The sequence below is a fragment of the Apteryx mantelli genome, chromosome 7 (assembly GCF_036417845.1).
Source record: "Apteryx mantelli isolate bAptMan1 chromosome 7, bAptMan1.hap1, whole genome shotgun sequence".
NCBI classification, from domain to species: Eukaryota; Metazoa; Chordata; class Aves; order Apterygiformes; family Apterygidae; genus Apteryx; species Apteryx mantelli.
This window is the reverse complement of record NC_089984.1, coordinates 23,807,676-23,830,132: the sequence shown is the minus strand read 5'-3', so window position 1 is coordinate 23,830,132 and position 22,457 is coordinate 23,807,676. Positions and strand designations below refer to the sequence as shown.

Genomic DNA, 22,457 nt, shown 5'->3' with positions numbered 1-22,457 from the left:
GAAAACTGGAATTTATGAGTCCTGCAGGAGACTTAGGAGAGTCAACAATTTCCACTCATTTTTTTATACATTCTGTTGAAGTTGTAAAGACGTGATAGTACTATAAAGGTAAAAATGTTTTGATGCATGGAACTTGTAACTCCTTGAAAAGACAAGTAGCATAAATTTTTAAAAGTAAATATTACAGCAACCTTAAGAAGTATGGACTTTTTTAATACGGTTTCACTGACGCCCCACTATCCTTCGCAACAAACAAATAATACTGACAATCAAGATTAACCAAATTTCTTCACCATCCTTTAAATGAAGCTTATTTAAAACAGCAGTAAGATTTTAGAACAAAATAAACCTTGTACAACAAAGTTTATATATAAATATATCTCTGTCATTCACATCTGTTTAAAGAAAGGCATATACCTTAGCACTTCTCAACAGGACTGTTCCATAAAAACCTGCTGTCTTCAAGATACTATATGATAACATAATGCTGTATTTTAATACTGATATCTAACTTTGTCTATAATACAGAAAACATTCAGTTTATTAGTCAAGATATAGGACAATAATCCAAATAAAATATGGTGCATGTTAAAATGTTTTTCTAGTAAAACCTAAATATGTCAGACAGAAACAGGATTTGGAGATGGAAGCATGGGAAAGAGAGAAATTCATTCTTTGCTCACATGCTTTCCCTTTAAAGGTCTTACTACAGGTGGATTAAAAACCTTAGGAATGGCCAGATGGACTTAAAAACTCATAATGCAAAACTATATAAACAATAACAACATATTTAGTAAATTTGCCTTTGAAGAATGCATATGTGGATTTCTCTAGAAAGCAGAGATAGATGACTTGCTTCTCCTAACAGGCCCCTTTTTATTTGGTGCTGTTTAAATCTATTACCTATACCACAGGACAGTGCTATACACAGGTCTCCAATGTAGCACAGTTTCAACTCTAAACAGCGCAGTTCCAAACCAGAGTGAACTTAATGTGTTCAAATTAGAGCTGGCATCAGTGTGGTTCAGCTGAGGTTTGTGGCTACGTGGAGCTCACAGTCCAGATAAGGTTATCAAACCTTCTATATCCATCACATCAATGGGGCTGGATTTGGGTGAACTAGGATTTTGCTTTAAACATCAACCCAAACTCATCTGCATCAAGGCCCTGAGAAGTTTAGCTGAAACTATAGGCAATTATGAGACTGGGGGCTCCTAGGAACAACCGCTGCTCAGGTAAGGAAGCAGATTACCAGAGAAGCTGATCAGAAGTAGGGTGACAAAAGATTAAAATCATGATAGATAATGAGATGTAGAAGTGGAAAAAGGCAATTTTAAAATAAAGCAACTATACATTGACATCATAATGGCATAAACTACCTATCAATGATGATTCAATAACTTCATTCAGAACACTGCAATTAAAATGAGGAGTCTAACACCACAGAAAATTAATCTTCTGTGGGAATCTTTGGTTGACCTAGAGAGATATGTAAAAAAAGCCAACAGAATTTCAAGTATATGCTTGACGCCTACTGAAAGCAAAGCAAATGCACATTATATATAAAGTTCTTGCATTAATGATTTTTATTTAATTTCTTTGTGAAATTGCAGTTCACACATAGCTGATTTGTATGCATCATGTGCCTGTGAATGCTTGTCTAATTTTCAGCTGTCACATTTAAAGGTTTCTGGACATCTGTTAAATGGGGTATTGTAAGTGGAGTCCATTTTTCACTACAGCATTCTGTTTCTTAAAGGTAACTTTGTAACTTGTTCAGTTATTCACAAAAGTAATCGTGGTTTTATTAATGTTTTCATTTTCAATATTGCCCTTGGAAAGGAAAGTTATACTTCAAAATCATTCAAGCTCTGTTAAATGCTAATACAGATAAGGGATTTGGAAAAAAGAGTTAATGTTAGTTGAGTGAACAGTGCAGTAAGGTAGTACCAGACCTCTGAAAAATATGAAGATTATTCTAAAATGAAATATTATCATTGTTGACTGTAGCATTAATTTTCTTAAAATTTTGCAGAGCTTTTAAATTATGTCTTCACAAGTCAGATGGTTATGAGTTGAACAACTTCCAGATGATTGCCTAAGCTGCTCTTAATGTTGACATATGTTTAATGAGGTCTCTAGATTGTGCATAATTGATACGGAAGCGCCTCCCGCTTCATCTGACGTACATCTACATTATAGGAGTCCTCTATTTATCTTAGGTCACTCACATAAGAACTGTCATATCACAAAATTTTGAGTCTACAGCTTGATTTTGGGGGCCATTTTATACGGGCAACTATTGAACAAAATCACATATATTGGAGTGATTCTTCTGTAGCACAGGCCAGAAGTGCAGTGCAGGTCATGTCCTAAAAGAAAGCTAGATTTTTAATACATTGTTTGGCTGTCAGGAAGCCAAACTTCACTAATCACAGATTCAGTAAAGCAAAGGTGGACAGAAGACCTCAGTTTTGGTTGAGGACAGAAATACTGAGGCAGGGCAAACCTACATAATCATAACAAGGGAACATTTAGATTTCTATGTTATGACTTGCCAACTGCTTTCAAGTTCAAACACAGAAGGATGTCACTTCAGTTTGCCTGAAGACAAGAGATTCAAGGTGTATTTCAATTTTTTAAACTTTAAGGCTGTTACAGTTTCCCTTTAATATTCCTTTCCCATAGAAAATTCAAAGCCAATTTCTTGATTTCCAACAGCCTGTTGAATATTTAACAATAAATAGATAGTTTTCTTCACTAAAGATAATAATTCCAGAAAAGCTGACATGTTTTGTATAGAAAAACCGATGAAGCTTTAATGCAAAAAGCTTTTGAGTATATGCTAGCAAAATGAAACTTAAAAAAAATAATATACAGGCTCTTTATACCAATGAATTTCCTCAGTGGTGCAGCAAATATCATTGCCAGATTGATAAATCTCTTGCAAAGACTTAGAGCCCTCTATGTTGAGCTAACCCTGTTCTCAGCACATTTTACATGAAACAACTATGCACAGTCCTATATTAACAATGCAAGAAATCCATTAATGCTAATGCAATCTTCCCAGTGATTTAATATTCCACCTTACAGGTTCATATACTGGTTCTAACCTCATATTGCAGCTAGATCACATGACATTTTCTAGCATGCCTCACTAGTTTTCTTCATGTTTTTTCATCTAATTTGAATACTAAAACAGTACCTGTTATCTGAAGAGTCTACTAAGAAGGGAAGGACATGCAGGGAAATGAAACACCCCCTTCTCCGCTTTAACAGCCTTTGCTTGGCCAGTACACACCATATCACAGTTTCCATAAAATAATCACCTAATTGAATGGACTACTCCAATGAGCTGAACTTGGTTCTGCCTTCCAAAAATCCCTTAGAGTCGCAGACAATATAAAGGAGCTATCTACCACTTAAACAGTATGAGCTTACACAAGAATGCTTGCACTCTTTACTGAATTCCAATTCAAATCTGGAGAGTGACCCCCCTCCCATCTAAAGAAAAATAATAATAAAAAATAAATAAATAAAAGATCGAAATGAACAATAACTTTACTACTAAACACAAAACAACATATATAGGTAGGTTGATGGCACAACAAGAGGCTCTAAGCAACGGAAGGAGCATGCTTTCCCTTTGACAAGAAAGAGCAACAAATTACATTGCTTAGAAAAGAGTATTCACATATAACTGTTATTGTAAACTAATCCAAGATATCTAAAGTTTTACTTCTCATTCTAAACTCTTAAACTAGTAAACAAAAAGGTCTATTTTTGTTTCTTTATCAGTTGTCAATATAAATTTTCCTAGTAAAACCTAAAATTCTGCTAAATTGAATACTTAAAGTATTGCGTACAAGAGTGTTCCAGGATCCACTGTCATTTTGTGAAAGAACTACTCACACAAAACAAGTCCGATATCTAATTTTAGTCTCCAGAACAGACATCTTTCCCCAAATGCCAGTACTGGTTGGAACAGGCAAGTAATCCTATTCACTCAACATCCAGGGAGCTTTCTTACATCATCTACAGATGTAAGTATAAAAGGCCCTGAGATTCTCAAAGTGGTTTGCATTTTCACCCAGATTAGTAGTGACCAAATGCAGCAATTCAAGTGGAGCAAACTAAATGTTTTTAAGACTGAACATGTCGAAGCACACATGCGTTCACAGAGAACCTGCTGTAGATCAGGTACTCTCAGACTCTCTAAATTAGGCTGCCTTCTCAAATAACATACCTCTCTCCAGTCTGCATTGCTTCTGCTCTCTAGTCCCATACTTCTCTCCACAAAAGTAACAGCACACACTACCCATTCCTTATTTCCACCTCAAAAATACTTGCAGCCTATATTCCAGCAAGGGACCAACCTAACCCATCTCCAGCTTCCAGGAGAGGCTTTCCTGTGCTTCCTTGCAGCTGAAGCAGCTCCCTGACCGGGGACTGTCTCCAGAGCTGCTGGAGACCTCCAGTCAGCTCTGCAATAATTCAGAGTTGCTCTTTAGCAGACAACCAGGCACAGCCCACTATTTTGTCCACTTGAGAAAATGAGTGAAGCTTTATTTCTAATGTTATTTCACATGTAGAATTTGATGGGCAGGATAGGAGAAAACTTCCTCATACAAACACAACCAACAACTGTTTTATCTTTAATTACTTCTAGTGAGTATTCTTTAATTTAAATCATTCCCACCTTAATATTTACACATTTTTATGAACTGTAATTCCCAAGCTAGACATTGTGCTATCCATTGTACAAAAATAATTTGCAGTGTATTATGAAGGGGGCAGAAAGCTTCCATAAAATTTTACACCTTCTGAAATTCAACTTCCAGCTTTAGGGCAGACTATAAGCTATTAAAAGAAAAAAATGTATACATACAAAAAAGGGTAGTAAATGCATGTTTCATTCCTCATCTTAATTAAACCGACCTTTTCCTTCTTCTAGCTGCTTTGGTTAGTGACTGCCTTCCTGGAAGAGCCCGCGAGAGCAGCTGCAGCACCAGTGCAGAGCGCAGGTGAACAGTCTGACTTAAAAGAGCCACCAGCATTTAGGAGCTTGCTTGATTGTTTTGGAGGGAGGAGAGAGCTACTACTGGCAGTCAAGCATTTCTCCTGGGAAGAGGAACATGCATTTTTCCCAAGCAGAACTCTTCAGTAGCAGCCACTGGTAAATGCAGCCCCTTGAGTTTTGCCTTCTGGTCCTATTTCAGTGTCCCCTCTCGAACAAGAAGATTTCACAGAGGCTGAGGAGATGTGCTGCTGCATCACTGATGCTAGACCCCCGCAGGGACTATATTTACAGGGTTAGTCATACAAGCTACAAGCAAAAACTTGAATCTGGCATGCCTCTGTTCTCTACTACTGCCCCTGCCAGAGTTTTCTGATCAATACCAGAGCCTCTAAGCCAAAGGCAGATGCTTCTACAAAGCAGTGTGTAACTTTGGGAACCCCACCCCAAATATTTCAGAAGCCATGATAAAAGATGAGCAATAAAAACAGGAATACACAATACTGCTCTAATAGCTTGGTTTCAACACTATGTTTTACGCACTACTACTTGAACTCCCTGCATCAAATTACACTGAAATACTAGGTAGCCAGAAATAAAATCAGCTCAGTCACAGGTTGTTGTCATTAGTGCCAAAAGGTAACAGCTGAACCTGAAATTGGGGAAACCTGAACCTGGAGAAAGTGAGCAACATTAAGTAATTTTTGCATTAGGCAACTGTAACTTTAAGCTTTTCCACTTGCATATTTCAGGTAACTTCAAAGAGTCTGATATAATGTCAGAAGTAACTAACTTTCTAGAGATGGTTTAACAGTAAGGAAAAACCCAACTGACAGCAATAAAACGAAGACTGTAACTAACAGAATATTGAGCTACTGGCATTTGTCTAGAAATATGTAGTGTTAGATCACATCCAAAGATGTAGAAAGCCACAAAAGCAATTCCTGTTGTTAAACACTGCTCCAGCTGACCTATTTCCTAACATGGTTTGGCCAGCTGGCAGAGAGCGACCACCGAAGCTCCAGCAGCGATTTCACATCCCGCTCCCTGTGGCGCACAGGCAAGGCCGACATGGCCACTTCACATCACATTTTCCTCAGAAGCGCAAAGCGTGCATTTATGCAAACCAAGTATCAAATAGCAACATTTTATAAAATGGTCTGAAAAAACGGTACTACTGGATGGGGGTCAGCAGCACAAGTCTCAACTGCTGAACCTGCATCCATGATATTTGAGCACCCTCTTTTTTAAAATCAATAGTAAACTGTTACACGCTCATTTCTAAAGAGAATTCTCATACTGTGAAACATTTCTTTCAAAATATCCAAAATAAGACAATCTATATAATTTGTTTTGCTTCTAAAGCAAATTTCTTTAATAAACGATCAAATTCAGTTGAGAACTGAATTCTTTACAGTCAGATCCACAGAGACACCATATACCTTGCAAAAGCAGGAAACCACAGAGGCAAAAAATAAACGCACAAATACAGTAAACAATTCATAAATAACATTAAGTTTTGCAGTGATTGCCATTTCAAAATAGACATTTTTCTTTTTTGTCCCTAAAATTTCATGCAATTCACCTTCCCAGTTTGCATTTCAGTTTATCTCTACATTCTAAAATGCTGTCACATAATACCAATCTATAAGCTATGGCCCTTCTGTTACAAGAAATACTAACATAAAGGCATTCATGAAGAGATAAGGTACTGTTTGTTAATGTTAGATGATAAAAGAGATCACCACAAAGCACAGGAAAAGATGCATGGACTTGCAAGTTTCTAGCTCTCCTATACACACTCCCTGAACCTCAAACAGATGACTGAACCAGGGCACTTTGAGCCAATTTTATCTCCTTTTCATGGTAGTCCTTAAAGCAGCTGGCCACAGACAAAAACTATACACAGGCTGTTGTTTTTGGCCCTATTTCTATTTCCATGGCAATTAGCTATAATAGATGTTATGGACACCAGGGCTCTAACTCTATAATGTGGGAAGGCATATAAAGTAAAAACAAAAATAATCAGAAAACAGAAGATTGAGAAGATAAGTCAAAGTGCACTGCACTGTCTAGAAATCAGATTACTCATGGAAGTATGCCCAATAAAATGAGGACAGCTGCTCTGGTCAGAGACCCGAATCTAAAGTGTCATGCAATTCCTATTTAACGACCTGGCTTTTAAAAAACACTGCAATTGAAAATGAAGTACTAAATATTTGTTCTGGAAAATAGAGATGCAATCTTAACAAAAGAAATTAACCATCCAGTATGCCTAACAGCTACACAGTTTTCCAATAGTCTGAAGACAAGGAAAATAAGAAGTGTAAATGAATGCACAGTATCAGCTGCATGAAGAGATGTGAAATTTTCTGCCTGTTTATCTACCATTCCTTCTCTCATCTCCCTTTCCTCCAACAAAACATAGAAGTCAGCTGGTATATAGCAGGGGGGATGAAATCTGAGACTTCTTGATCATCTGTGAATATTAAGCATTTGGTGCTATCCAGATTTCCTGATTTCTGGTATATATATATTTTTAAATGAACACCAAGCAATCTGTAGAGAGAGCCACCAAGATAAGCATTTAAAACATCTTGGAAACAGTACTAGGAGTTACACAGTTTGAGATTTACCCAAATTTTGAGGTTCAGTCAATTTTACTGATATTTAAGTCAGCCATGGATACCCAAGTCAGGGACAAATAAGATTTCTGACAACAACCCATATAACCTTCCAGCACTTCTCATAGTCAAGTTAGTTCCTGTAACATGATCAGTAAGTAAACACAGCTGCTTGGGAATGCTAGCGTAACCTCCCTCTGCAAAGTGCTTATCTATGCCAATAACACTTATTTAACATACATATCATCACTACGTTATAAATCATTTCTGATTTAGTTTATTACAATGACACTTTAAAACTAGCATTTTGCACAGTTAAGTTATCCGGAGTTCTGTACTTTGGATTGTGATAAGGGTTTATCACAAAGAGATCAACACTACAGGTTGCACAGTGAAATGATGTATTTGTAATGGAATACATTGCAGAGTTTTTCTCTATTCTAAACCAATTTTTAAAGGCACATCAACAGAGATTTTTTTTAAGATAAATATCTTCCTTTCTGTTTAAAACAGGTTTTAAATTCACATGTCACTAAGACGCGACCCAAGAGGCACATAGTCTGCTGCACAATATTAAGCAGCCTGTAAACCGGCATTTGTAACCCTACAGATTCTCATCTTACCTTTCCCCCCAAATATGTGGTTTGGGGTTTTTGTTTGTTTGTTTTTAAACAAACTCCTCAACTGTGACTTTAATTAATCATAAAAGAAAAATTAACAGGTATCATTTTTCTGGAACAAGCGTTACCAGAGTGAACCATGCCGTATCTCCAAATATATCATCAGCAAACAGTCTGCTGTTCCACATTTTGTAGGACTGTATCTCTATAGTTTCTTCAGTGTATCGTCAGATGAGGATCCACCACAGATGGTTCCATGATGAATCCTATTATCACAACATACAAAATAACACTTTGCCAACTGTCTCTTGCAGGTCAGTTTTGCCACATAAATCATAAATCAGAATGGCTCCACCAAAGAAAACTTATGTAATTCTACAGTTTGGCAAAGAAGCTGTTATGACAGCAGATTAAAAGACTACTCTTAGCAAAACTCTCTTTTTCACAAATAATAAGATAAAGCAAGGCTTTTCCAATTCTTTAATCCTTTTTCAAATAAAAGTATATATAAAAGGATAGTAGATGAGGAAAAATCAAGTTAAACATTTAAAAAAAGAAGTAAAATATTTAAATACTAAATTAACCTACAAGGAAGGAGAAATCTTACTGCTGACTGTTAAAAATACAATTCTGCTTTCTATAGGTTATCTTCAGTTTTATGGCAATGAATTCTTTGTCACTGCAGTAGTTTTTTATCACATTGTTAAAATTTGAAATCAGTGAAAACGCAGGGAAGCAAGACTTCAAAAAGGTGTCCCATTTTAAGAAAGGGAAGCATGCAATTCAATTGTGTAAGAACTGCAATTTGAACACATTATAGGAACTAGAAAACAGATTAAAATACACCCTTATGCTGTATCCCTGCCAAATGATTGGAACTACTGTTATATATTTCCCTTTCATGCAGAAACATATGTCATGGTCCATTCAACATATTCTGGTATTTGAAGAAGCTCAGCAGTAATCTAACTTGAAAGTCATGAGAAGAGAAGAAACTATTGGTACTCTTCCGTTTCAACCAATTACTTAAGAGACCATTACTTCTAACCATACCACAAAAGTGACAAAAGTTTGCCTCAATATGCCAGTCCTCTGCCTATCCAATGATTGCTGGCAAAGCAGGAATACAGTTTAAATAGGCAAACCATCAGCAAACTAAACCAGTCTAGAAGTAAAATCCCATTTCAGGATTACTCCAGTGGTAGAAGGCTTGATTTTTTAGCTCCTCTTAGAGGGGAACTTGAAGCACTCAGCAGTTAAATGTTTTAGCAGATGTAAAGGTTCTCTGATCCTTTTAAAGGATGCAAATAAACAAAAGACACCTAGTGACCTACAACACTCATTAAGTAGCAATAATAAAGAGGACAACAGCTACAGAAAAACACAACAGGAAACGGGGAGTTGTATAACAACTAGAAAAAAAAAGCTTTTAGATTTTTTTAAAACTACATTTATGAAGAATCACATCAACAGTTCCACCAAAAAAAAAAAAATCTTAAAACACTTTGACTTGAAATCCCAGCTACAAAAACTTAGAATCCAATTATGAACGCTACTTTCACTAATTCATCCATTTATCTTTTAAATACAAGCAGATTAATGTGCTACGACATCCTGTCTAAAGTACGTGGCATTAAATGCTTCAGTAATAAGAGTTTTAGAATGGAACAAAAAACTCCAAAACATATTGCAACCTCAGCACTGACAACTCCTTCCCAGACACCTCCTGTAATGTAGTACAGTACTATGCACAATAATATACTGGGGGAGGGAAGGCAGTACATTTCAACATAAAGGCTTTGCCTTCTGGGTAGTTTGTAAGATACTGTATCAATCTAGAGAATTCACTACTAATGGCAATAAAAATAGAATCTGTTCTGTTGTCCAGTTCCTCTTTTTCCCATTAGACTTCAAAAGTGTCTGAGAGCCTGTTCTAGCAAAAAAAATCCTAAGATAGAAGTTCCCAAACTAGGAGAAGTTTGAGAATTCCTATTCTTTAAACAAGAACAAAAAACCTCAGAAGTACTGCTATGCATAGTATGCTAGTAACTATGCACACTAAGAGTCATGGTAAGAAAACATATGAGGAAAAGTAGAAAGAAACAATTTTGAATAAAAGAGGGAGAGAATAAAGTAACTCCAGTCAGACCTAGTTCCCCCCAACCTCAGTTTACATCATCACTCGAATACTGCATATTAACATTAGTGAAACCCTTGTACATCCAACATAAGACTGTCAGAAACTGAACTGTCCTTTTTCTCCTGCACCTTGACATATGTATGAGTGGCACAAGAATCTTGTCACCCTTCAATTTAAAAAACAACAAAATAAGCACTACTACTGTTCAACAAGGAGTTTTGCATTGCAGTAACCCTTGAATATGCAAGTCATTCACTGTTGGAAGGTTTGAAATAAAAAACATTGCTCATCAGAAGAATGTCTATGAAACAGAATGATGTTAGCTCGTGTCACCTGAATATGCCATTTTTCAGGCAATAAGTGACAAGTGAACGTAGCCCGTACACTTCTAATAAAGCTTTTTAAGGATATCAAGTTACTACCCTTCCTATGCTGAATGTGATCAGTGTGTCATATTTCTCACCTTCCAAAACACTTGCATAATGAGCAATTATGAACTAATTTATGCTGATGAGCATGTCAATCAAGGCATTCACTTTTTTGCTGTTTCTGTAGTAAAACATAAGATTAGGATTAATGCTAGAAACAATGTGTATATTTTTATGCCTGATATCCTATAAGTAAACATGATAATTACTGTTAACTGTGCTCTAATGTAAACTTAGGCAGTAGAATTATTAAATAATACACCCAGGGCTTAAAATGATACGCCACCGCCAACACTGGATTTCCCAAAGGACTCTATCTTGCAGTCACACAGGAGTAGCTGTATTCATGCTTTTAACTACCTACAGATTCAAACCCCAGGACAGCTGCTTTCATAGGAGGCAAAACAACCACTCTGAATTGTAACTTCCTGTTCTGCTCACTTCCCTGTCCTAAAATCTCAGATTAGCTTTATTAAGTGGTCAAATGCATAAGAATTAACTGTTAGAACAGATCTGCAGGATGGGGTCTTCTCCAGGCAGCATAAGCAGAGGGGACAACAGCACAAGAGGATTTATGGACCTGCCAAGGCTGCTTTTCTTTCTCTTACCCACCCCTGCACTCATGATCTGCTATTGTGATCCACTGGATATCAGGACCAATTTGCTCCATGATGCCATTTCCTGGAGTAACCCTAACTGCAGCTAAGTGTGTGAAATCTTCACCCAGCCAGCACACGTTCAAAGCCTCACAGCAGCCACTGCTGCCAATGTGCTCCTCCACTGCAGCGTAGAAGACCTGGACAAACTTCATCTGGTTACCCAGCCCGTTACTTTGGGCTGTTCCCATAGAGCTCAGCTTTTATGTTTATCACAGTGAACAAAAGCATGATAGGTACCATAACCTTGTTTTGTCCTTTATCCTAGCCTCCAAGTACTGTCTGGCCTAGTGAGCTGGAAAGCTGAATGCCAGGCAGAAAAATGCCAATACTGCCCCTAGCAAATTTGAAAGAGGATGTCTATCACGTCTCATGGCTTTTTTTTCCTTCATAGCTCCTGATGCAGTCATGGACTTATCTACCTCAGAGTGCCTTTGTTTTGCCAGTTTTCCTGAGATACTTTGAAAATAAAATTTAAAAGCCCCAAACAGCAGAATCATAATCTGGCTCAAAAGCAACCTCTGGACACAAGCTACCTGCTCAGAACAGGTAGAACTTCAAGTTTATATTTAAATCAGATTGCTCAGGGCCTTGCCCAGTTGAAAGTCTCCAAGGATGCAGGTTCCACAACCTCCCATGGGAGAATTTTTTCCCCTTACCACCCAACTAGAATTTCCCTTAATATGGCTTGTGGCCACTGACTTGTCTCTTCATTGTGCACCTCTGAGTCCCTGCTTAAAGGTGGTAAAAGTCAGCAATTAGAGTCCCCCTTAGCCTTCCCTTCCCCAGGCTGCAAAGTCAGTCTTCCCAGTGGCTCCTCCAGCCCCCGGCCCCCTCAGCAGCCCAGGATGAACTCTCTCCAGTTTCTCTCTGGCAGAGTGGGTGCATACATGTAGTCTGCTAGACCCCACTGCAGCTGGAGCCTCACAGCTGCCCCACAGACAGGTACAGCTGCTTCCCTAAACCCACAGGCCTGACTCTCTAACACAGCCCAGGATGCGCTTGGCCTTCAGTGTGGCAGAGGCACAGTGCTGACTCCTGTTCAGCTGGTCATTCATCAGCAGCCCCAGTTGCTCTCCTGCAGGAGCTCCTCTCCAGTCAGTTGCTCCCTCCAGGAAGCACCTTGACAGCAAAAGGATCATTTTCATCCCATGCACCTAACTATAGATGACCCACACACATGCACAGAGCTGGACATCTCCACAGCTTCGAGGCCACAGTAAGAAATAGGAGATTTAATGTTTGTTTATTTCCTTGCACCACATGCAAAACACCAGATGGGAGACATTTCAGGTTTTGTTCAGAAGACTAAAATACAAGTTAAGTGTTTAAGAACGAATCAACACAGGCTACAATGATGGGAACATACATTTTAGCCATACTCCATAGTTATTAATTATAAAAGAGTAAATATTGGGTAAAGACGTTTTTCTTACATGCTTTTAAGCTCTGTAGTAAAAAAAATGCTTGGTATAATTTCAATGTAATTAAATAGAGTTTGGCAAGTATTTTTTAAAATAAATAAAAACTTATAATCCATAATTGTAGTGAATATGCTTTCCAGCAACACAGTTGATTAATATTTTTCCTTCTTGTTCATTTGAAGGTATACAAATAGGAGCTCATACACTGTATTTGCTTTGTTTGCAACACAAATGACCATTAAGTTATTTAAAGTTGTATTTTTTGCCAGCCACCATTAAAGCATTAGTCTACAACATCCAACCAAGAAAGATTAAAGATCCCGTCTGTTCACTTATTAAGCATCATTTATCCAACAGTAAAAGTGACAATATGGGCAACAAATATGAGGTTTATTTTAGCATTAAGCTTACAGGCAATCAATTTGGACTGAAGTAGAATTGAATGTATTAGTTTTTAATCACTTCCTAAGGACAACAGAGGAAAAAAAAAATACAGACAGTATCTCAAGTTAAAGAGGAAGGCATTGCTCCCAGTTATGAGCTACAGAGTTTGGTACACCAAGATCATCTTCTCATCACACAAAGGAAAAAGCAGGCCTCAAAACAAAAAACAAAAAAACAACTTACAGAATATTTTACAAAACAAAGAACACTTAAGGTAACAGTACTGTACAAACATAGCTGGTTGGGCAGTTCTCCACTTTGATCTGATTCAATATTAGTAACAGATCCCTTTCTCACAGTTTGATGCCGTCAACTGCAGTCTCTTCCCATGGAGGAGTTCTCACTCAAAGGCTTTGTAAAAGCTATAGCAGAAGCAAACTGCTATTTGCTGACGACTGCTCTGGAAATAAATGGTAAATTGGAGTACTCCTTAAACTACACAGGAGGGAAAAATCTGTGCAAAAGATTTCCACCTCACAAAAGGAAACTTGATACCATGTACTTGCTGTGTTTACTGAATGCATACATCAATTTCTACATCAAGGAGAACTTAAGTTATATTTTAAAAGTATCTAGCAATCCTGGTTGAAACAATGAACCTACTGCAAGACAAAGCTGTTCCTTTTATTGGCTTGGATTTGGTTTTAAGGGACTTAAGTCATCAATTTCTAGTAATAATTCCCTAATTCCTTAATTAAAGGGTATAATCATACATAGCTACAGTCATTACTACTTACTTTCCATAAATTTAAAATCAATCTATTGTAAATGTGCCTCCACCAATCACCAAGAGAAGTCCTGAATTTCCTGATGACATTAAATTCTTCTAAGATACTGTATTTCTTAAAAATATCAATCACAGTTTAGTAAGAAAGCTACAGTTTTGCCACAAGCACAAACTTTTACAAATAAACGGTACTAATAAAATTCCACTCAATACTTGATAAATATAAACATCTTGGGAAACTGATCAATGGCCTACATCTGGAGTCCCATATTTTGCATGAGATGGTCAAAAAAAAAAAAAAAAAAAAAGGTATTTCAAGGTTTTGATCTGAAAGTTTCATCTGTTACTGAGGTATAGTAAGCTGGATTTAGAAAAATTTTGAACAGTGAATGGAACATTGTCTCCACCAACAGAAAAATCTTACAGATATGGTGCTTGAAAAATGGATAGCAACTAAAAGATAAACTGTTATTTGTAATCCTACATGTAGAATACAATAAAATTTTTATATATATATATATATATATATATATACACACACACACACACACACACACGAATATATAAACCATTTAAGTTTTAAGGTAAGATTCAAGACTGGATTACATAAGCACTAAATAAAGCACAGCTGCACCAGGAAAGCACTGCTTCACAAAAGCAGTATTAAAATAAAAATAAAAAGGGCAGAAAACACAAATAGTTATCAGCCCTACAAGGATGCATCTTCTGCCTCACTGCTCTGCTTCAGTTCAAGAATTTTCATATTGTCTAACTTAAGGGCACTTACTGAAATAAAGCATATGCTTTGAAATGACTAATATGGGTAGATCTGGAAAAGGATGTCCATCCAGGGTAATTTACTGATTCAAAACTGCTCTAGATCAAGATTCATTACCAAGCAGGTACTCATCTCCAGTTCATTTTGGTCTCCTCAGTGAATTCAAGCAAACAAAACAAACACCTTGTTTGGAACACTTTTAGAGAACATCCGCAGAAGACGCAGTCTGAAAATAGATCTTTAAACAAGAACCTCTCAGTACAGAAGAGGTTTTCCCACTTGCATTAATCCAGCCTTCCAGCAATCACTATTTAACTTGCAGTTTCACATGCACATCTTTGATAGCAATTCCCACCTAAGCAGTCTCCTACCTCCCAGCATTGAACCAATATACCTGTTTATTCACACACAAAAAGGAATTAATCAGGCTGAAAAATAGTCCAAGAGGAAGATTTTTCAGCTGGATCAGTTAGTTCCCTGATGGGTTTTGCCACACAGGACTTGGCAAGAAGGAACAGCAGGGAGAGAGATTGCTCAAGCAAGGTAGCCTCTGAACATGAAATTACGGTGTGATGTTACAGAAATATAAACAGCATCATCACTGCTTTGAAAACTCAAAGACTTTATCAACCAAATAATTATCTTCCACTGACGTTACTGTTAAAAAGAATATATGTAAATAAAAATGACTATTTCTGTATTTTCATACAAATATACCATGTAATGGAGCAATGCCTGTTTAACTATAGCTCTTATTTTCATGAGGATAACCAGAAATGGCATTTTTCAAATTTGAAGGGGAATCTTCAACTCCATTTAAACAGGTTGATTCATAAAAAGATCCAAAAATCAGATGTTCAAGTTCTTAGTTCAGCAAAGTAAAAGTTGTTTTGCTGAATCCATGTCCAAACTGGGATGAATTTCACAGGAGGCAAACAGTGTAAGTAGTTTCAACTGGATTTTTAAGGAGCTCTTGAAAATCAAGAGATCTTTCCATAACATAAACAGGGAATTCTGTTTCCACAGATTTTTGGGTTAAGAACTAACTTTTTTTTAATGGAAACATTTATGGCAATAAAATATATTATTATCCCTTATTAAAAATGCAGCTATGAGCAAAAATAGATTAGCCTAATTTGCAAAAACTGATACAGCAATGAACATTACACACACACACACACACACACAGAGCTTTTTCCCCATAGGAAAAAAAAGGAAGTTTAAGAAACAGCATACCATACTTTTCAGCAGACTATCAAGAAGGATATCTGTATTAGTCCAGAATACTGGATTAATCCTCAGAAATGAAGGGCTGAGCACGTACTTTTTATACATCTTTAAACAATAACTACTCACACAATTTAGGTAGTTGGGGAAGGAAGAAAAAAAAAAAAAAAAACCCAAAACAACCCAAACATACAGTGAACAAATAAGCAAATAGTATTACAATCTCAAATACCATCCCATCAACTCATAGTTTAAGAATTAGAACAAGCAACAACCACATCTAATCATTTCAAGTAAGCAGTGGGTCAAAAATAAATTCCATTGTTCCACTCCAAAACACCTGTTTATTTGCTAATATTTGCATAACAATTAGTTGATACAGCAATTTTACCTAAAAGGATTTGCAAAGGAGGTTATACATGCACTCCTATAAAGCCAGCAAAGGCTTAGTTCACTGAAGAGAAGCATTAAAAGTTAAAAACAACAACAACCACCACCAAGAAAACAACTCCCACACAACAGACAACTCAACTTCTGCCTAGAACAAGTACTCCCAAACAGCAGGACTCAGGACCATATTAGATCATCTTTTTAATGTTTCTGTCCAAGAAGTCTCCATACAGTATATGGTAATACACAAGACACTTCACATGCTTAGAGGAGCCACTGGGCCCAAAAAGCTTGGGTACTTCTGTACTGGAAGACACGGTTAAAATTTCTTTGTCAGAGTTATGACCAAATAGCTTTGTGCAGTCAGCTCTGTGCATCCTCTATGACTCTGGAGCAGTTTTCTTCAGTAGATGTTTCTCTCCCCTTCTCCAATCATACTTTTGCCCTGTCTATTCCAAAAACTGTTAGTACCTGACAATCGACCTGGAATTTGTCTGGTCCCTGCCCTGGCAGCAGAGACTCCGCAGAACCCAGCACTGGGCATTTCTGTGAAAACTGCTGAACATCCAGTCACTTGGGCAGGGGGGAAGAAAGGAGAGAGTGTACAATAAGAACTCCAGCAAAGAGGGGGAACTGCTGTGGGATGCACCACAACACTGCGACCAAACTAGCCTATGCCACACATCTGAAATCAAGTGAAAAAAAGACAAGATGGCTGCCCCCATAGACTGAGATCAAACATGGGACTATTTGAAATTCAACATTTATTTCTTAAGTTTTACTAAAAGAATGAGGAGTCTCCCTTCGCTATACCCAGGGAAAGCTCAAATAAGTCAGTGAACTCACTTTGACAAGCAGACTTTAACTAGGTTTGGCCCAGAGTCTCTTCAGGCTACAGCTGGAACCATTTCTAGGTTATACTGATACACCTGCAAATACACAGACAAGTAAGATACATTTCAAATACTGCTGGTTCCCAGGACTTATTTGTCTGCACCTCTAAAAGCAAGGCTACCACTCACGTAAATCAAGAGCCCCCCGCTAGTCAAAGACTCCATGTCTGTAAATAAAACTGGGCTGTAATGTAAGCTTGCAAAACTCTACATGCACATGCCCTAGGGAAATTAACACTTTCCTTCCATGAACAAATATAACACCCTTTATGTTTACATTACCAGATAGACCAAAGTGTGTAGGGTGTCTGGATGGTCTGAAAGACTTCAGCAAGCCTGTTCTGCACAGCACTGAAATTCAAAAACACACTGCGCACCCGAATCTGTTACTGTAACCGGGGAGGGATGAACCAAGCGGGACTCATACGTGTAGCTTATCAGCCACGCTCGGATCAGACTCCACTGATGGCAGCACTCCACAGAGAAACACATAAAGAAACAGGCTTCGAGAGTAAAACCAGATGCTATTGATGACACAGGACAACTAAAGGGCTAAACAAATTCTGCAAATAGGCAGCTCACCCCTTTCGCCGGAAACATGAGATTGAGAGGCAGAAGAATCGGAAGCGCCGCCAGCCGCCCCTACCCCCGCGCGTGGGGCGGCCGCGCCGCGCCGCCCCGCAGGAGGCATCGCCACGGCAAGGTCGCGGGGCCCCGCAGGCCGCCGCGCCGAGCCCCGGCCCCTCCCGGCGGACAACAAAGAGCCTCCCCGCCCCCCTCCCCCCGCGCCGCCGTTATCCCGCTGCCGGGAGACGCCGGGCCCCGAGCGCGGCGCGGCGCAGCGCGGCCCCCGGCCCCGGCTGACATGGCGGGGCGCGGCCCGGCGAGCCCCGCGCCGCCCCCGGGCAGCGGCAGGAGCAGAGCCCGGGACTCCCCGCCGCCACCGCCACCGGCCGAGCGCCACCCCCGCCCCCGCCCGGCTCCGAAACGTAAACAAAGCGGCGCGGCGCGGCCCCGCTCCGCTCCCCGCCACCACCTCAGCACCGGCCGGCCCGAGGCCGCCGCACTCACCGCCGCCTGCCTCGGCCGCTGAGTAATGAGCCGGGGCCGGGCCGCCCGCACGCACCGCGCTCCGCCCGCCCGGCGCGGCTGCGGCTGCGGCAACCCGCCCCCTCCTCAGGCCCCGCCCCCTCCGCGGGCCCCGTCCGGCCCGGCCCGGCCCGGCCCGGCCCCTCCCCCGAACCGCGGCCCCGCCGCCGCCACCGGCCCCTGCGGGCCCCCCCCGCCCTGCGGCGCCCCGGCTGCCCGCCCGGCCCGGCCCCCAGCGCCGGCATCGCCCGGGCCCCTCCGCGCCCGTCCTCGCGCAGCAGCCCCTGCCCCCAGCTACGCCTCCCTTCCTGCTGGGACTGCCGTAAAAAATCGTGGTTTCCAGCTCCGTGCTGTCTGCCCCCAGCCGCAGCACGCCGGCATCAATTTTTCTAGCGCTCCCAGACGTCCTGGGTTGCTTTGGCACCGCCGCCGTTCCCGGGGCGCGTCTGGCGTGCCGCACGCAGCTTCATCTCATTAGCGGCTCTTCTCTCTGTGGTTTTTGTTCTGGAGCTGCTGGGGCAATTTTTCCTCTCAATGTTCAGCGCTTCACCGTGAGGCTTTGAGTTGTTCCTTGCCATTGTCTTTGGCCCTTGGCACCTGACGCAAGTAGCGGCTCTTTGGTTGCTCAATATTTTCTTTGGTATATCACTGTTTGTCTGTTGGTTTTTTGGTTTTGTTTTGTTTCTGGGAATGTCACTGCTTAGAGACAAAAGGAGGCCTCTGAGCACCTTGAAGCCATGTCAACGCGTTTGAAGCAAGCCTTTGCATATTTGCACTACGTAGTACAGAAAAGGCCTTTTGAACAGTACTGATATAAAATCTGTCAGTTACGGCACAATAAAAACGGACATTCCACATTCAATTGATTTGTTAAACATTTAAGTGTCACATTTTTGAAGATGCCAAGATTACAGTGAGGTTGTCACTGCTAACAGCTTTTATCCTGCTGCAGGGCTGTAACAAGCTTAGATTTTTACACCATAAAGGTGGTGCTTCAGAGTATTACAGTTTTGCCCACTATCTTGGTGTTAAGAGCTTCACTTCCATAAAGCTGTTAACATACTACTCATATGCCTGCTTTAGTGAGGTCTCTGCACTTATGTCCTTAAAATTCTCATTTATTTTAGGCAAGCGCATTTTCAATCCATATCTTAGAAGAGGTGCTATTACAGATCCCTGCAGACAGATATATGGTATTTCCTTTATACCTACAGGAAAAGCTATTGCTTAGACTCCATCCCGGGAGGGAGGCCTCTCTGCATCCCACTCAGTTCATAAGTGTCTTTCCAAGAGAGAGAGAATCAAGTTTCTCCCACTTCACCTCTGATCATTTTCATGGGGCAGTCCCTGAGTTGAATTAATTAGTTTTTTGCTTTCGGGCTTTTTCTGGTAGAAGTGTGTGAGAATACAGTCAGATGTTGCATTCCCTTCCATATTTATTTGTGCCAAAGGCCAGGTTCAGCTGGCAGAAAAGGCAACGTGAATCTCTGAAATTCATTGAAGGCAAAAAAATTTAATCTGGTTAGGTCATATACATCTTCATCGGCAGATGAGACTAGCCCTGCCGATTTTGCCTGAAGCAGATCGTGGCACAGTCACGTGCCTCCTTCTGCTGGCAAGCAGACCTCTCTGGTGGCAACCTCCGCTATGTGTATCTGCTGCCAGAAACAAGAGGGGGTGGCACCACGCTCAGCCAGCACAGTTATTTGCAGCACAAATATCTGCCTGGGGCTGTAAGGATCCCCTATGTTACTCCTAATCTTTCGGGGAGAGTTATTGTTCCTAATCGTGCTATTTGAGGTAAGACTGCACTGATATTTGCAAGTATAAAATGGTGTTTTGCTTAGGCTATAGGATTGTCACATATGTTTTTCACTGGACATTCAAATTCTCATTGAGATTTTATAGGTTACAAAGTTGACACTTTAAAAGAGATGTATTTATAAGTGAGTTTTTTAAAATTAGCACTCACAGCCATGTGTGCCATCAGCATCTATTGCTAGCTTGTATACAGAGCTGATAAGCAACAGACAATAATGACGCAGAAATGATACAACAAGAGCAAACTGGTGTTGTTGCAAAGCATGATGAAGTAGCATTATATATTTTAATATCATAGGTTCCATGGACTCCTAAATATTTAAAGATTTTACGAAGGAATACAATAAAAGGAAAGTAAGGATTCAATATCGTAGATCTGCTACTTACTAGCATATTGTTTTAAAAAATTAAAGGTATTACAGATAGGCTGTAAGGTTCCTGTACTCTATGCAAAAATTGTAAGATATTGAAATATACCTCTCTAAATCATGACAAAATTTTCTTGATTGTGTGAACAATCTATTTTTTAAAACTAAGTCCCTAAATTAAAAAATTTGAGAATGTTATTTAACATCACCATAGTGTAGTTTTTAAAACTGCTTTGCAGAAGTATTTTCTTGCAAGCATAATGGCTATGTGCAAATACTGAGTATGCCTGGGTGGAGCCTCTCTTCTGGATTGTCCTGACTGATATCCATTTTCTGGATCATCCTGACTGATATCCAAGAAGATGGTGGTCATGAAATTCAGTGGTCATGAAATTTTATCAAAAATGTAGTTGAGACCTTTTTGAATATTTTCAGAAAATTCTTAGTAACTACCACATTCTTGGTAGTGAACACTGTTTTAATGTATTAATGCTTATAAACTGCAAAGCAAGCATAATTAAGACTGAAATCTTTGGAGTCAAGGCAGTGGATCTGATTATCTGACCCAAATTTTGATATACAAACATCAAAATATCAAAAGTTAGAAACTATAATATAAAATAACAGGCCCAAGGCTATAGAATGTAGTCATTTTTGCCCACAAAACATCCATAGTAAAGAATGATGATTTATTTTTGCACCAAAATGGACTAGAATAATACACAAAGTAACTCAGTGTGCTTCAGTTGAATGGGGCTGTAGTGAAGAGAAACAGTGTGGTTTACTTCTTAAAACGTAACAGCTGTTTACAAGTAAATATCGGATTACGCCTACGGTCATTCTTAGACAAGCTGAGAAGAGAAACAAGATATTCTAGGCATGTGTTGTAACTGTAAGACACCAACATTTAGACAGGCAGGTAAAGAATAGCATGTTCTGAAAAAGTTTTATTTTTTTAGTTATCTTATTTAAAAATGTGTATTTGCAAGAATGGACCTTCTAACATTTCTTTTCTTAAGTTCCCTTCAATAGAAGATAAAAATTGCATTTCTCTGATCTCAGGCTGAACCACCTGTACAAACATGCAGCCACTGTAATTCTATCATTTATTTGTTTTAGACATATATGTAAATATCATAATCGCACAGGCACCTACTATCTTTCACCAGTGAAAGCTGCCTTCTGGAAATGAATAAACCATAACCATCTCTTCACCTCACTAATTACCCGACGAAGAAAAGATCAACAGGAACTGCGGTGACTCAGGGGCCCAGAATTTCCACGCTAAGGCTTGGTAAGTCACAGCCAGGATCAACATCCATGTCCTGTTAGAAAAACAAGTTGATAAATATTGTTTGTTAAGGGCATTATATCTGGAAACAACACCCAGACTTCATAACATTTTAGAATATTCCAGGAGTAATACAAATGTTTATGTGAAATAAACAAAACAGTTTGATAATAATATCTTTACTTCAACAATTTATCTTTACCATTGGTTGCAATACAAAAGTTGTATTGCACACTAGAAAGTGAAATGGAAATTTGCTAGAAACTAATCACAACCAAAAGCCAAATTAACTGACATATTACAGCCTGAAAAAAGTATACAAAGAAAACAAACCAAAAATCACACATTCTAATTGTAGATAAATATAGCAGGTGTTAAAATGCTTCATTTTAATAACCAAGTAGATCAAAAGGAAACTAATAAAAGAAACATTTTACCAGCTGGATTTTTTATTTAATTATGTGTTTAAGAGCAGGATGAAATCAGTGTCAAGTAACTAGTTGGAGGGAACTGTATTCCC

General features: G+C 39.2%; 1 protein-coding gene across 5 annotated transcripts in view; it reads right to left on the bottom strand.

Annotated features, from left to right (window-relative positions):
• MAPK8 (mitogen-activated protein kinase 8) overlaps positions 1-18,492 on the bottom strand; it is a 62,196-nt gene extending 43,704 nt beyond the window's left edge. For all 5 annotated transcript variants that reach the window (XM_067300014.1, XM_067300017.1, XM_067300015.1 and 2 more), the window contains exon 1: positions 18,440-18,492. The gene's annotated coding sequence lies outside the window, so the exon portion shown is untranslated. The remainder of the gene's footprint in view (positions 1-18,439) is intronic.
• Between the last annotated feature and the right edge of the window lie 3,965 nt (positions 18,493-22,457).